This window comes from Pseudophryne corroboree, chromosome 6 (genome assembly GCF_028390025.1).
Source record: "Pseudophryne corroboree isolate aPseCor3 chromosome 6, aPseCor3.hap2, whole genome shotgun sequence".
Taxonomy (NCBI): domain Eukaryota; kingdom Metazoa; phylum Chordata; class Amphibia; order Anura; family Myobatrachidae; genus Pseudophryne; species Pseudophryne corroboree.
Window position 1 is genome coordinate 40,773,584 of NC_086449.1, and position 15,096 is coordinate 40,788,679.

Below are 15,096 nucleotides of genomic sequence, written 5' to 3' on the forward strand. Positions count from 1 at the left end.
TTTCAACAAAAATTAATTAACAATGTACCGATGATATTCCTATTGGAGGCACTCAGAGTAAACATCAATCACAAAGCTAAAGGTCCCATATTTTATCATTATTCATGTTAAGGGGAAATACAACTTTTGTTATGAGACCCCATTAGGTATGCTTGCGAAATCCTAGAAAACCCTTTGTTAATAGCAGTAAGGGTGGCGATTCTGAGTTTCACGCCGCTATGACCTCTTTAGCGCCTTTTGCCTTTGTCGTATCTGCAACTTTAGGCTAATGGTAGTGTCACCCCATCGTCTGGTGTCTGTGCATCTTAATGTGCAAAAACTAGGATGGGCACTTTGTACATCTTTAGATGCTACCATTGGATACAGTGGCAGAACTAGCCAGCGGTGGGCCCAGGTGCAACAAAATGCTTTGGGCCCCCCCTCTTATCCCATCCAAGTCCACCCCCTCACCCCCAAATTAGGGATTCTATGCATGCTCCCGTACAATATATATATATATATATATATATATAGAGAGAGAGAGAGAGAGAATCACGATAGCACTCAAAGCCTATAAATATAAAGCAAAAAATGGTGGTGCAAGGCAGCAATAAATATAAAGACACTCACTCCTCCAGCGATGCAGAAAAAGTAGACAAGCCGGCACTCACGTGTAGATGAAAGAAAAACAGGATTTATTCCTTAACCAAACGGCATGATGGAGTACAGCAAATACAGCAAATACAGCCCGATAGCTGTTTCAACCGACTGGTTTTCCTCAGGGGCTAACCGCACTGTTGTCTGAGCATGAATATAAGCATCAAATGGAGCCAAAAAAACACAATTGCGTCAGGCCGTGGGCGGAGACAAAGCAGGGCATGCCTAGTGCATCTCCCGCTGGAATTAGGTGCTGCTAAATTGTGAACACCATGGGTGGATGACAGAAAGTAAAGGATTGAGAACACCCGCCGCTTGCTATGCCGCGCTCCTGAGCTATTGCTAAGCATGGTACCGAGTTTGTATACCTTGGTTACCAGCGTCACGGAGCGGGAGGAGACAGCGGGAGATGCACTAGGCATGCCCTGCTTTGTCTCCACCCACGGCCTGACGCAATTGTGTTGTTTCTGGCGCCATTTGATGCTTATATTCATGCTCAGACAACAGTGCGGTTAGCCCCTGAGGAAAACCAATTGGTTGAAACAGCTGTCGGGCTGTATTTGCTGTACTCCATCATGCCGTTTGGTTAAGGAATAAATCCTGTTTTTCTTTCATCTACACGTAAGTGCTGGCTTATCTACTTTTTCTGCATCGCTGGAGAAGTGAGTGTCTTTATATATATATATATATATATATATATATATATATATATAAAAAATGTATAGATATTAATATATTATTTAAAAAAGGAATTGCTGGCTACACAGGTGTGTGTGTGTGTGTGTGTATACACACACACACACACACACACACACACACACACACACACACACACACACACAATACACAGCAGCACTCAGGGATGCAAAGTACAGTATGACATAACAGGGTAGAGATACACATATAGATGGGATCCGTTCAGGTTTAGGATGTGGATGTGTCCTGGATTTAGGATGTGGAGAGGGGGATGATTATTTGGATGCAATGGGGGCACTGTGCTGGAAAGGATCTGGTGAGGGTGACCTGCTTAGGGCCAGGGAAAATGGATACCTAGCAACAGTGTCGAAACTAGACATTTTAGCGCTGTGTGCAAGAAACGGCATCAGCGCACCTCCCTTCCTTTATGTAAAACAGGGGCAATGCGCGCCATAGGCGCGTGCAAAAATGATAGGGGCGTGGCTTCATGGGGAAGGGGTGTGGCCACAAAATAATACCAGCTCATATTGTGGTGCACAGTAGTCTCCATTATTCAAATTATGCCGCACAGTAGCGCCACTACACCAGGTAGAGCCCTTTTTACACATTACAGCAGACAGCGTCCCCTTTTTACACATTACGGCAAACAGCGTCCCCTTTTTACACATTACGGCAGACAGTCCTCCTTTTTATACATTACGTCAGACAGCGCCCCCTTTTTACACACTGCGGCAGACAGCGTCTCCTTTTTTACACACTACGACAGACAACGTCCCCTTTTTTACACACTACGGCAGACAGCATCCCCTTTTTACACATTGCGGCAGACAGCATCCCCTTTTTATCACACATTACGGCAGACAGCGCTCCCTTTTTACATATTACAGCAGACAGCATCCCCTTTTTACACATTAAGGCAGACAGCGTCCCATTTTTACACATTACGTCAGACAGTGTCCCTTTTTTACACATTACGGCAGAGTCCCCTTTTTACACATTATGTCAGACAGCGCCCCCTTTTTATCACACATTACGTCAGACAGCGTCCCCTTTTTACACATTACAGCAGACTGAGTCCCCTTTTTACACATTACAGCAGACTGAGTCCCCTTTTTACACATTACAGCAGACAGCGTCCCCTTTTTATCACACATTACGGCAGACAGCGTCCCCTTTTTACACATTTTGGCAGACAGCGTCCCCTTTTTATCACACATTGCTGCAGACAGCGTCCCCTTTTTACACATTACGGCAGACAGCGTCCCGTTTTTACACATTACGTCAGACATCGCCCCCTTTTTACACATTATAGTAGACAGCGGCCCCTTTTTACACACTACGGCAGACAGCGTCTCCTTTTTTACACACTACGGCAGACAGCGTCCTCTTTTTTACACACTACGGCAGACAGCGTCCCCTTTTTACACATTGCGGCAGAACGCGTCCCCTTTTTAGCACACATTATGGCAGACAGCGCTCCTTTTTACATATTACAGCAGACAGCGTCCCCTTTTTCCACATTACATCAGACAGTGTCCCCTTTTTTACACATTACGGCAGAGTCCCCTTTTTACACATTACGTCAGAGTCCCCTTTTTACACATTACGGCAGACAGCGTCCCCTTTTTACACATTACGTCAGACAGCGGCCCCTTTTTACACACTACGGCAGACAGCGTCTCCTTTTTTACACACTACGGCAGACAGCATCCCCTTTTTTACACACTACGGCAGACAGCGTCCCTTTTTTACACATTGCGGCAGAACGCGTCCCCTTTTTAGCACACATTATGGCAGACAGCGCTCCTTTTTACATATTACAGCAGACAGCGTCCCCTTTTTCACATTAAGGCAGACAGCGTCCCCTTTTTCCACATTACGTCAGACAGTGTCCCCTTTTTTACACATTACGTCAGAGTCCCCTTTTTACACATTACGTCAGAGTCCCCTTTTTACACATTACAGCAGACAGCATCCCCTTTTTACACATTACGTCAGACAGCGCCCCCTTTTTACACATTACGGCAGAGTCCCCTTTTTACACATTATGTCAGACAGTGCCCCCTTTTTATCACACATTATGTCAGACCGCGTCCCCTTTTTACACAATACAGCAGACTGAGTCCCCTTTTTACACATTACGGCAGACAGCGTCCCCTTTTTACACATTTTGGCAGACAGCGTCCCCTTTTTATCACACATTGCGGCAGACAGCGCCCCCTTTTTACACATTACGGCAGAGTTCCCTTTTTACACATTACGTCAGACAGCGTCCCCTTTTTATCACACATTACGTCAGAAATCGCCGCCTTTTTGCACATTACGCAGACAGCGTCCCCTTTTTACACATTACGTCAGACATTGCCCCCTTTTTACACATTATAGTAGACAGCATCCCCTTTTTACACATTACGGCAGAGAGCGTCCCCCTTTTTACACATTACGTCAGACAGCGGCCCCTTTTTACACACTACGGCAGACAGCGTCTCCTTTTTTACACACTACGGCAGACAGCGTCCCCTTTTTTACACACTACGGCAGACAGCGTCCCCTTTTTACACATTGCGGCAGAACGCGTCCCCTTTTTAGCACACATTATGGCAGACAGCGCTCCTTTTTACATATTACAGCAGACAGCATCCACTTTTTACACATTAAGGCAGACAGCGTCCCCTTTTTACACATTACGTCAGACAGTGTCCCCTTTTTTACACATTACGGCAGAGTCCCCTTTTTACACATTACGTCAGACAGCGCCCCCTTTTTATCACACATTACGTTAGACAGCGTCCCCTTTTTACACATTACAGCAGACTGAGTCCCCTTTTTACACATTACAGCAGACAGCGCACCCTTTTTATCACACATTACGAGAGACAGCGTCCCCTTTTTACACATTACAGTAGACAGCGTCCCCTTTTTATCACACATTACGGCAGACAGCGTCCCCTTTTTACACATTACATCAGACAGCGTCCCCTTTTTACACATTATGGCAGACAGCGTCCCCTTTTTATCACACATTGCGGCAGACAGCGTCCCCTTTTTACACATTACGACAGAGTCCCCTTTTTACACATTACATCAGACAGCGTCCCCTTTTTACACATTACGTCAGACAGCGTCCCCTTTTTATCACACATTACGTCAGACATCGCCCCCTTTGTGCACATTACGCAGACAGTGTCCCCTTTTTACACATTACGTCAGACATTGTCCCTTTTTTACACATTATAGTAGACAGCATCCCCTTTTTACACATTACGTCAGAGTCCCCTTTTTACCCATTACAGCATACAGCATCCCCTTTTTACACATTAAGGCAGACAGCGTCCCCTTTTTACACATTACATCAGACAGCGGCCCCTTTTTACACAATACGGCAGAGTCCCCTTTTTACACATTATGGCAGACAGCGTCCCCTTTTTATCACACATTACGGCAGACAGTGTCCCCTTTTTACACATTACAGCAGACTGAGTCCCCTTTTTACACATTACGGCAGACAGCATCCCCTTTTTACACATTACATCAGACAGCGTCCCCTTTTTACACATTATGGCAGACAGCGTCCCCTTTTTATCACACATTGCGGCAGACAGCGTACCCTTTTTACACATTACGGCAGAGTCCCCTTTTTACACATTACGTCAGTCAGTGTCCCCTTTTTATCACACATTACGTCAGACATCGCCCCCTTTTTGCACATTACGCAGACAGCGTCCCCTTTTTACACATTACTTCAGACATCGCCCCCTTTTTACACATTATAGTAGACAGCATCCCCTTTTTACACATTACAGCAGACAGCGCCCCCCTTTTTACACATTAAGGCAGACAGCATCCCCTTTTTACACATTACGGCAGACAGTGTCCCCTTTTTTACACCCTACGGCAGAGACCCCTTTTTACACATTACGTCAGAGTCCCCTTTTTACACATTACGTCAGACATCGCCCCCTTTTTAAACATTACGTCAGACATCGCCCCCTTTTTACACATTACGTCAGACATCGCCCCCTTTTTACACATTACAGTAGATAGTGTCCCCTTTTTACACATTACGGCAGACAGCGTCCCCCTTTTTACACATTAAGGCAGAAAGCATCCCCTTTTTTACACATTACGACAGAGTTCCCTTTTTACACATTACGTCAGACAGCGTCCCTTTTTTACACATTACGACAGACCGTCCCCTTTTTATCACACATTGCGGCAGACAGCATCCCATTTTTACACATTACGGCAGACAGCGTCCCCTTTTTACACATTAAGTCAGACAGCATACACATTACGTCAGACAGCATCCCCTTTTTACACATTAAGTCAGACAGCATCCCCTTTTTACACATTACAGCAGAGTTCCCTTTTTACACATTACGTCAGACAGCGTCCCCTTTTTATCACACATTACGTCAGAAATCGACGCCTTTTTGCACATTACGCAGACAGCGTCCCCTTTTTACACATTACGTCAGACATCGCCCCCTTTTTACACATTATAGTAGACAGCATCCCCTTTTTACACATTACGGCAGAGAGCGTCCCCCTTTTTACACATTACGTCAGACAGCGGCCCCTTTTTACACACTACGGTAGACAGCGTCTCCTTTTTTACACACTACGGCAGACAGCGTCCCCTTTTTTACACACTACGGCAGACAGCGTCCCCTTTTTACACATTGCGGCAGAACGCGTCCCCTTTTTAGCACACATTATGGCAGACAGCGCTCCTTTTTACATATTACAGCAGACAGCGTCCACTTTTTACACATTTAGGCAGATAGCGTCCCCTTTTTACACATTACGTCAGACAGTGTCCCATTTTTTACACATTACGGCAGAGTCCCCTTTTTACACATTACAGCAGACTGAGTCCCCTTTTTACACATTACGGCAGACAGCGTCCCCTTTTTATCACACATTACGGCAGACAGCGTCCCCTTTTTACACATTACAGCAGACTGAGTCCCCTTTTTACACATTACGGCAGACAGCATCCCCTTTTTACACATTACATCAGACAGCGTCCCCTTTTTACACATTATGGCAGACAGCGTCCCCTTTTTATCACACATTACGTCAGACATCGCCCCCTTTTTGCACATTACGCAGACAGCGTCCCCTTTTTACACATTACTTCAGACATCGCCCCCTTTTTACACATTATAGTAGACAGCATCCCCTTTTTACACATTACAGCAGACAGCGCCCCCCTTTTTACACATTAAGGCAGACAGCATCCCCTTTTTTACACATTACGGCAGACAGTGTCCCCTTTTTTACACCCTACGGCAGAGTCCCCTTTTTACACATTACGTCAGAGTCCCCTTTTTAAACATTACGTCAGACATCGCCCCCTTTTTACACATTACGTCAGACATCGCCCCCTTTTCACACATTACAGTAGATAGTGTCCCCTTTTACACATTACGGCAGACAGCGTCCCCCTTTTTACACATTAAGGCAGACAGCGTCCCCTTTTTTACACACTACGACAGAGTCCCCTTTTTACACATTACGTCAGACAGCGTCCCTTTTTTACACATTACGACAGACCGTCCCCTTTTTATCACACATTGCGGCAGACAGCATCCCATTTTTACACATTACGGCAGACAGCATCCCCTTTTTACACATTAAGTCAGACAGCATACACATTACGTCAGACAGCATCCCCTTTTTACACATTAAGTCAGACAGCATCCCCTTTTTACACATTACAGCAGAGTTCCCTTTTTACACATTACGTCAGACAGCGTCCCCTTTTTATCACACATTACATCAGAAATCGCCGCCTTTTTGCACATTACACAGACAGCGTCCCCTTTTTACACATGACGTCAGACATCGCCCCCTTTTTACACATTATAGTAGACAGCATCCCCTTTTTACACATTACGGCAGAGAGCGTCCCCTTTTTACACATTACGTCAGACAGCGGCCCCTTTTTACACACTACGGCAGACAGTGTCTCCTTTTTTACACACTACGGCAGACAGCGTCCCCTTTTTTACACACTACGGCAGACAGCGTCCCCTTTTTACACATTGCGGCAGAACGCGTCCCCTTTTTAGCACACATTATGGCAGACAGCGCTCCTTTTTACATATTACAGCAGACAGCGTCCACTTTTTACACATTAAGGCAGACAGCGTCCCCTTTTTACACATTACTTCAGACAGTGTCCCCTTTTTTACACATTACGGCAGAGTCCCCTTTTTACACATTACGTCAGACAGCGCCCCCTTTTTATCACACATTACGTTAGACAGCGTCCCCTTTTTACACATTACAGCAGACTGAGTCCCCTTTTTACACATTACGGCAGACAGCGTCCCCTTTTTATCACACATTACAGCAGACAGCGCCCCCTTTGTGCACATTACGCAGACAGCGTCCCCTTTTTACACATTATGTCAGACATTGCCCCCTTTTTACACATTATAGTAGACAGCATCCCTTTTACACATTACGCCAGAGTCCCCTTTTTACCCATTAGAGCAGACAGCATCCCCTTTTTACACATCAAGGCAGACAGCGTCCCCTTTTTACACATTACATCAGACAGCGGCCCCTTTTTACACAATACGGCAGAGTCCCCTTTTTACACATTACGGCAGACAGCGTCCCCTTTTTATCACACATTATGGCAGACAGCGTCCCCTTTTTACACATTACAGCAGACTGAGTCCCCTTTTTACACATTACGGCAGACAGCATCCCCTTTTTACACATTACATCAGACAGCGTCCCCTTTTTACACATTATGGCAGACAGCGTCCCCTTTTTATCACACACTGCGGCAGACAGCGTCCCCTTTTTACACATTACGGCAGAGTCCCCTTTTTACACATTACGTCAGACAGCGTCCCCTTTTTATCACACATTACGTCAGACATCGCCCCCTTTTAGCACATTACGCAGACAGCGTCCCCTTTTTACACATTACTTCAGACATCGCCCCCTTTTTACACATTATAGTAGACAGCATCCCCTTTTTACACATTACGGCAGACAGCGTCCCCTTTTTACACATTATGGCAGACAGCGTCCCCTTTTTATCACACATTGCGGCAGACAGCGTCCCCTTTTTACACATTACGGCAGAGTTCCCTTTTTACACATTACGTCAGACAGTGTCCCCTTTTTATCACACATTACGTCAGACATCGCCCCCTTTTTGCACATTACGCAGACAGCGTCCCCTTTTTACACATTACTTCAGACATCGCCCCCTTTTTACACATTATAGTAGACAGCATCCCCTTTTTACACATTACGGCAGACACCGCCCCCCTTTTTACACATTAAGGCAGACAGCATCCCCTTTTTACACATTACGGCAGACAGTGTCCCCTTTTTTACACCCTACGGCAGAGTCCCCTTTTTACACATTACGTCAGAGTCCCCTTTTTAAACATTACGTCAGACATCGCCCCCTTTTTACACATTCCGTCAGACATCGCGCCCTTTTTACACATTACAGTAGATAGTGTCCCCTTTTTACACATTACGGCAGACAGCGTCCCCCTTTTTACACATTACGGCAGACAGCGTCCCCTTTTTTACACACTACGACAGAGTCCCCTTTTTACACATTACGTCAGACAGCGTCCCTTTTTTACACATTACGACAGACCGTCCCCTTTTTATCACACATTGCGGCAGACAGCGTCCCCTTTTTACACATTAAGTCAGACAGCATACACATTACGTCAGACAGCATCCCCTTTTTACACATTAAGTCAGACAGCATCCCCTTTTTACACATTACAGCAGAGTTCCCTTTTTACACATTACGTCAGACAGCGTCCCCTTTTTATCACACATTACGTCAGAAATCGCCGCCTTTTTGCACATTACGCAGACAGCGTCCCCTTTTTACACATTACGTCAGACATCGCTCCCTTTTTACACATTATAGTAGACAGCATCCCCTTTTTACACATTACGGCAGAGAGCGTCCCCCTTTTTACACATTACGTCAGACAGCGGCCCCTTTTTACACACTACGGCAGACAGCGTCTCCTTTTTTACACACTACGGCAGACAGCGTCCCCTTTTTTACACACCACGGCAGACAGCGTCTCCTTTTTACACATTGCGGCAGAACGCGTCCCCTTTTTAGCACACATTATGGCAGACAGCGCTCCTTTTTACATATTACAGCAGACAGCGTCCACTTTTTACACATTAAGGCAGACAGCGTCCCCTTTTTACACATTACGTCAGACAGTGTCCCCTTTTTTACACATTACGGTAGAGTCCCCTTTTTACACATTACATCAGACAGCGCCCCCTTTTTATCACACATTACGTTAGACAGCGTCCCCTTTTTACACATTACCGCAGACTGAGTCCCCTTTTTACACATTACAGCAGACAGCGCCCCCTTTTTATCACACATTACGTTAGGCAGCGTCCCCTTTTTACACATTACAGCAGACCGAGTCCCCTTTTTACACATTACGGCAGACAGCGTCCCCTTTTTATCACACATTACGGCAGACAGCGTCCCCTTTTTACACATTACAGCAGACTGAGTCCCCTTTTTACACATTACGGCAGACAGCATCCCCTTTTTACACATTACATCAGACAGCGTCCCCTTTTTACACATTATGGCAGACAGCGTCCCCTTTTTATCACACATTGCGGCAGACAGCGTCCCCTTTTTACACATTACGACAGAGTCCCCTTTTTACACATTACGTCAGACAGCATTCCCTTTTTATCTCAAATTACGTCAGACATCGCCCCCTTTGTGCACTATACGCAGACAGCGTCCCCTTTTTACACATTACGTCAGACATTGCCCACTTTTTACACATTATAGTAGACAGCATCCTCTTTTTACACATTACGTCAGAGTCCCCTTTTTACCCATTACAGCAGACAGCGTCCCCTTTTTACACATCAAGGCAGACAGCGTCCCCTTTTTACACATTACATCAGACAGCGGCCCCTTTTTACACAATACGGCAGAGTCCCCTTTTTACACATTACGGCAGACAGCATCCCCTTTTTATCACACATTGCGGCAGACAGCGTCCCCTTTTTACACATTACAGCAGACTGAGTCCCCTTTTTACACATTACGGCAGACAGCATCCCCTTTTTACACATTACATCAGACAGCGTCCCCTTTTTACACATTATGGCAGACAGCGTCCCCTTTTTATCACACACTGCGGCAGACAGCGTCCCCTTTTTACACATTACGGCAGAGTTCCCTTTTTACACATTACGTCAGACAGCGTCCCCTTTTTATCACACATTACGTCAGACATCGCCCCCTTTTTGCACATTACGCAGACAGCGTCCCCTTTTTACACATTACTTCAGACATCGCCCCCTTTTTACACATTATAGTAGACAGCATCCCCTTTTTACACATTACAGCAGACAGCGCCCCCCTTTTTACACATTAAGGCAGACAGCATCCCCTTTTTTACACATTACGGCAGACAGTGTCCCCTTTTTTACACCCTACAGCAGAGTCCCCTTTTTACACATTACGTCACAGTCCCCTTTTTAAACATTACGTCAGACATCGCCCCCTTTTTACACATTACATCAGACATCGCCCCCTTTTCACACATTACAGTAGATAGTGTCCCCTTTTACACATTACGGCAGACAGCGTCCCCCTTTTTACACATTAAGGCAGACAGCGTCCCCTTTTTTACACACTACGACAGAGTCCCCTTTTTACACATTACGTCAGACAGCGTCCCTTTTTACACATTACGACAGACCGTCCCCTTTTTATCACACATTGCGGCAGACAGCATCCCATTTTTACACATTACGGCAGACAGCGTCCCCTTTTTACACATTAAGTCAGACAGCATACACATTACGTCAGACAGCATCCCCTTTTTACACATTAAGTCAGACAGCATCCCCTTTTTACACATTACAGCAGAGTTCCCTTTTTACACATTACGTCAGACAGCGTCCCCTTTTTATCACACATTACGTCAGAAATCGCCGCCTTTTTGCACATTACACAGACAGCGTCCCCTTTTTACACATTACAGTAGATAGTGTCCCCTTTTTACACATTACGGCAGACAGCGTCCCACTTTTTACACATTAAGGCAGACAGCGTCCCCTTTTTTACACACTACGACAGAGTCCCCTTTTTACACATTACGTCAGACAGCGTCCCTTTTTTACACATTACGACAGACCGTCCCCTTTTTATCACACATTGCGGCAGACAGCGTCCCCTTTTTACACATTAAGTCAGACAGCATACACATTACGTCAGACAGCATCCCCTTTTTACACATTAAGTCAGACAGCATCCCCTTTTTACACATTACAGCAGAGTTCCCTTTTTACACATTACGTCAGACAGCGTCCCCTTTTTATCACACATTACGTCAGAAATCGCCGCCTTTTTGCACATTACGCAGACAGCGTCCCCTTTTTACACATTACGTCAGACATCGCTCCCTTTTTACACATTATAGTAGACAGCATCCCCTTTTTACACATTACGGCAGAGAGCGTCCCCCTTTTTACACATTACGTCAGACAGCGGCCCCTTTTTACACACTACGGCAGACAGCGTCTCCTTTTTTACACACTACGGCAGACAGCGTCCCCTTTTTTACACACCACGGCAGACAGCGTCTCCTTTTTACACATTGCGGCAGAACGCGTCCCCTTTTTAGCACACATTATGGCAGACAGCGCTCCTTTTTACATATTACAGCAGACAGCGTCCACTTTTTACACATTAAGGCAGACAGCGTCCCCTTTTTACACATTACGTCAGACAGTGTCCCCTTTTTTACACATTACGGTAGAGTCCCCTTTTTACACATTACATCAGACAGCGCCCCCTTTTTATCACACATTACGTTAGACAGCGTCCCCTTTTTACACATTACCGCAGACTGAGTCCCCTTTTTACACATTACAGCAGACAGCGCCCCCTTTTTATCACACATTACGTTAGACAGCGTCCCCTTTTTACACATTACAGCAGACCGAGTCCCCTTTTTACACATTACGGCAGACAGCGTCCCCTTTTTATCACACATTACGGCAGACAGCGTCCCCTTTTTACACATTACAGCAGACTGAGTCCCCTTTTTACACATTACGGCAGACAGCATCCCCTTTTTACACATTACATCAGACAGCGTCCCCTTTTTACACCTTATGGCAGACAGCGTCCCCTTTTTATCACACATTGCGGCAGACAGCGTCCCCTTTTTACACATTACGACAGAGTCCCCTTTTTACACATTACGTCAGACAGCGTCCCCTTTTTATCTCAAATTACGTCAGACATCGCCCCCTTTGTGCACTATACGCAGACAGAGTCCCCTTTTTACACATTACGTCAGACAGCATTCCCTTTTTATCTCAAATTACGTCAGACATCGCCCCCTTTGTGCACTATACGCAGACAGCGTCCCCTTTTTACACATTACGTCAGACATTGCCCACTTTTTACACATTATAGTAGACAGCATCCTCTTTTTACACATTACGTCAGAGTCCCCTTTTTACCCATTACAGCAGACAGCGTCCCCTTTTTACACATCAAGGCAGACAGCGTCCCCTTTTTACACATTACATCAGACAGCGGCCCCTTTTTACACAATACGGCAGAGTCCCCTTTTTACACATTACGGCAGACAGCATCCCCTTTTTATCACACATTACGGCAGACAGCGTCCCCTTTTTACACATTACAGCAGACTGAGTCCCCTTTTTACACATTACGGCAGACAGCATCCCCTTTTTACACATTACATCAGACAGCGTCCCCTTTTTACACATTATGGCAGACAGCGTCCCCTTTTTATCACACACTGCGGCAGACAGCGTCCCCTTTTTACACATTACGGCAGAGTTCCCTTTTTACACATTACGTCAGACAGCGTCCCCTTTTTATCACACATTACGTCAGACATCGCCCCCTTTTTGCACATTACGCAGACAGCGTCCCCTTTTTACACATTACTTCAGACATCGCCCCCTTTTTACACATTATAGTAGACAGCATCCCCTTTTTACACATTACAGCAGACAGCGCCCCCCTTTTTACACATTAAGGCAGACAGCATCCCCTTTTTTACACATTACGGCAGACAGTGTCCCCTTTTTTACACCCTACAGCAGAGTCCCCTTTTTACACATTACGTCACAGTCCCCTTTTTAAACATTACGTCAGACATCGCCCCCTTTTTACACATTACATCAGACATCGCCCCCTTTTCACACATTACAGTAGATAGTGTCCCCTTTTACACATTACGGCAGACAGCGTCCCCCTTTTTACACATTAAGGCAGACAGCGTCCCCTTTTTTACACACTACGACAGAGTCCCCTTTTTACACATTACGTCAGACAGCGTCCCTTTTTACACATTACGACAGACCGTCCCCTTTTTATCACACATTGCGGCAGACAGCATCCCATTTTTACACATTACGGCAGACAGCGTCCCCTTTTTACACATTAAGTCAGACAGCATACACATTACGTCAGACAGCATCCCCTTTTTACACATTAAGTCAGACAGCATCCCCTTTTTACACATTACAGCAGAGTTCCCTTTTTACACATTACGTCAGACAGCGTCCCCTTTTTATCACACATTACGTCAGAAATCGCCGCCTTTTTGCACATTACACAGACAGCGTCCCCTTTTTACACATTACAGTAGATAGTGTCCCCTTTTTACACATTACGGCAGACAGCGTCCCACTTTTTACACATTAAGGCAGACAGCGTCCCCTTTTTTACACACTACGACAGAGTCCCCTTTTTACACATTACGTCAGACAGCGTCCCTTTTTTACACATTACGACAGACCGTCCCCTTTTTATCACACATTGCGGCAGACAGCGTCCCCTTTTTACACATTAAGTCAGACAGCATACACATTACGTCAGACAGCATCCCCTTTTTACACATTAAGTCAGACAGCATCCCCTTTTTACACATTACAGCAGAGTTCCCTTTTTACACATTACGTCAGACAGCGTCCCCTTTTTATCACACATTACGTCAGAAATCGCCGCCTTTTTGCACATTACGCAGACAGCGTCCCCTTTTTACACATTACGTCAGACATCGCTCCCTTTTTACACATTATAGTAGACAGCATCCCCTTTTTACACATTACGGCAGAGAGCGTCCCCCTTTTTACACATTACGTCAGACAGCGGCCCCTTTTTACACACTACGGCAGACAGCGTCTCCTTTTTTACACACTACGGCAGACAGCGTCCCCTTTTTTACACACCACGGCAGACAGCGTCTCCTTTTTACACATTGCGGCAGAACGCGTCCCCTTTTTAGCACACATTATGGCAGACAGCGCTCCTTTTTACATATTACAGCAGACAGCGTCCACTTTTTACACATTAAGGCAGACAGCGTCCCCTTTTTACACATTACGTCAGACAGTGTCCCCTTTTTTACACATTACGGTAGAGTCCCCTTTTTACACATTACATCAGACAGCGCCCCCTTTTTATCACACATTACGTTAGACAGCGTCCCCTTTTTACACATTACCGCAGACTGAGTCCCCTTTTTACACATTACAGCAGACAGCGCCCCCTTTTTATCACACATTACGTTAGACAGCGTCCCCTTTTTACACATTACAGCAGACCGAGTCCCCTTTTTACACATTACGGCAGACAGCGTCCCCTTTTTATCACACATTACGGCAGACAGCGTCCCCTTTTTACACATTACAGCAGACTGAGTCCCCTTTTTA

At 45.6% G+C, this 15,096-nt stretch overlaps 1 protein-coding gene across 2 annotated transcripts in view; it reads left to right on the plus strand.

Annotated features, from left to right (window-relative positions):
• Nucleotides 1-15,096, plus strand: part of LOC134936016 (NXPE family member 3-like) — an 88,490-nt gene that overhangs the window by 47,236 nt on the left and 26,158 nt on the right. The window lies entirely within an intron of this gene.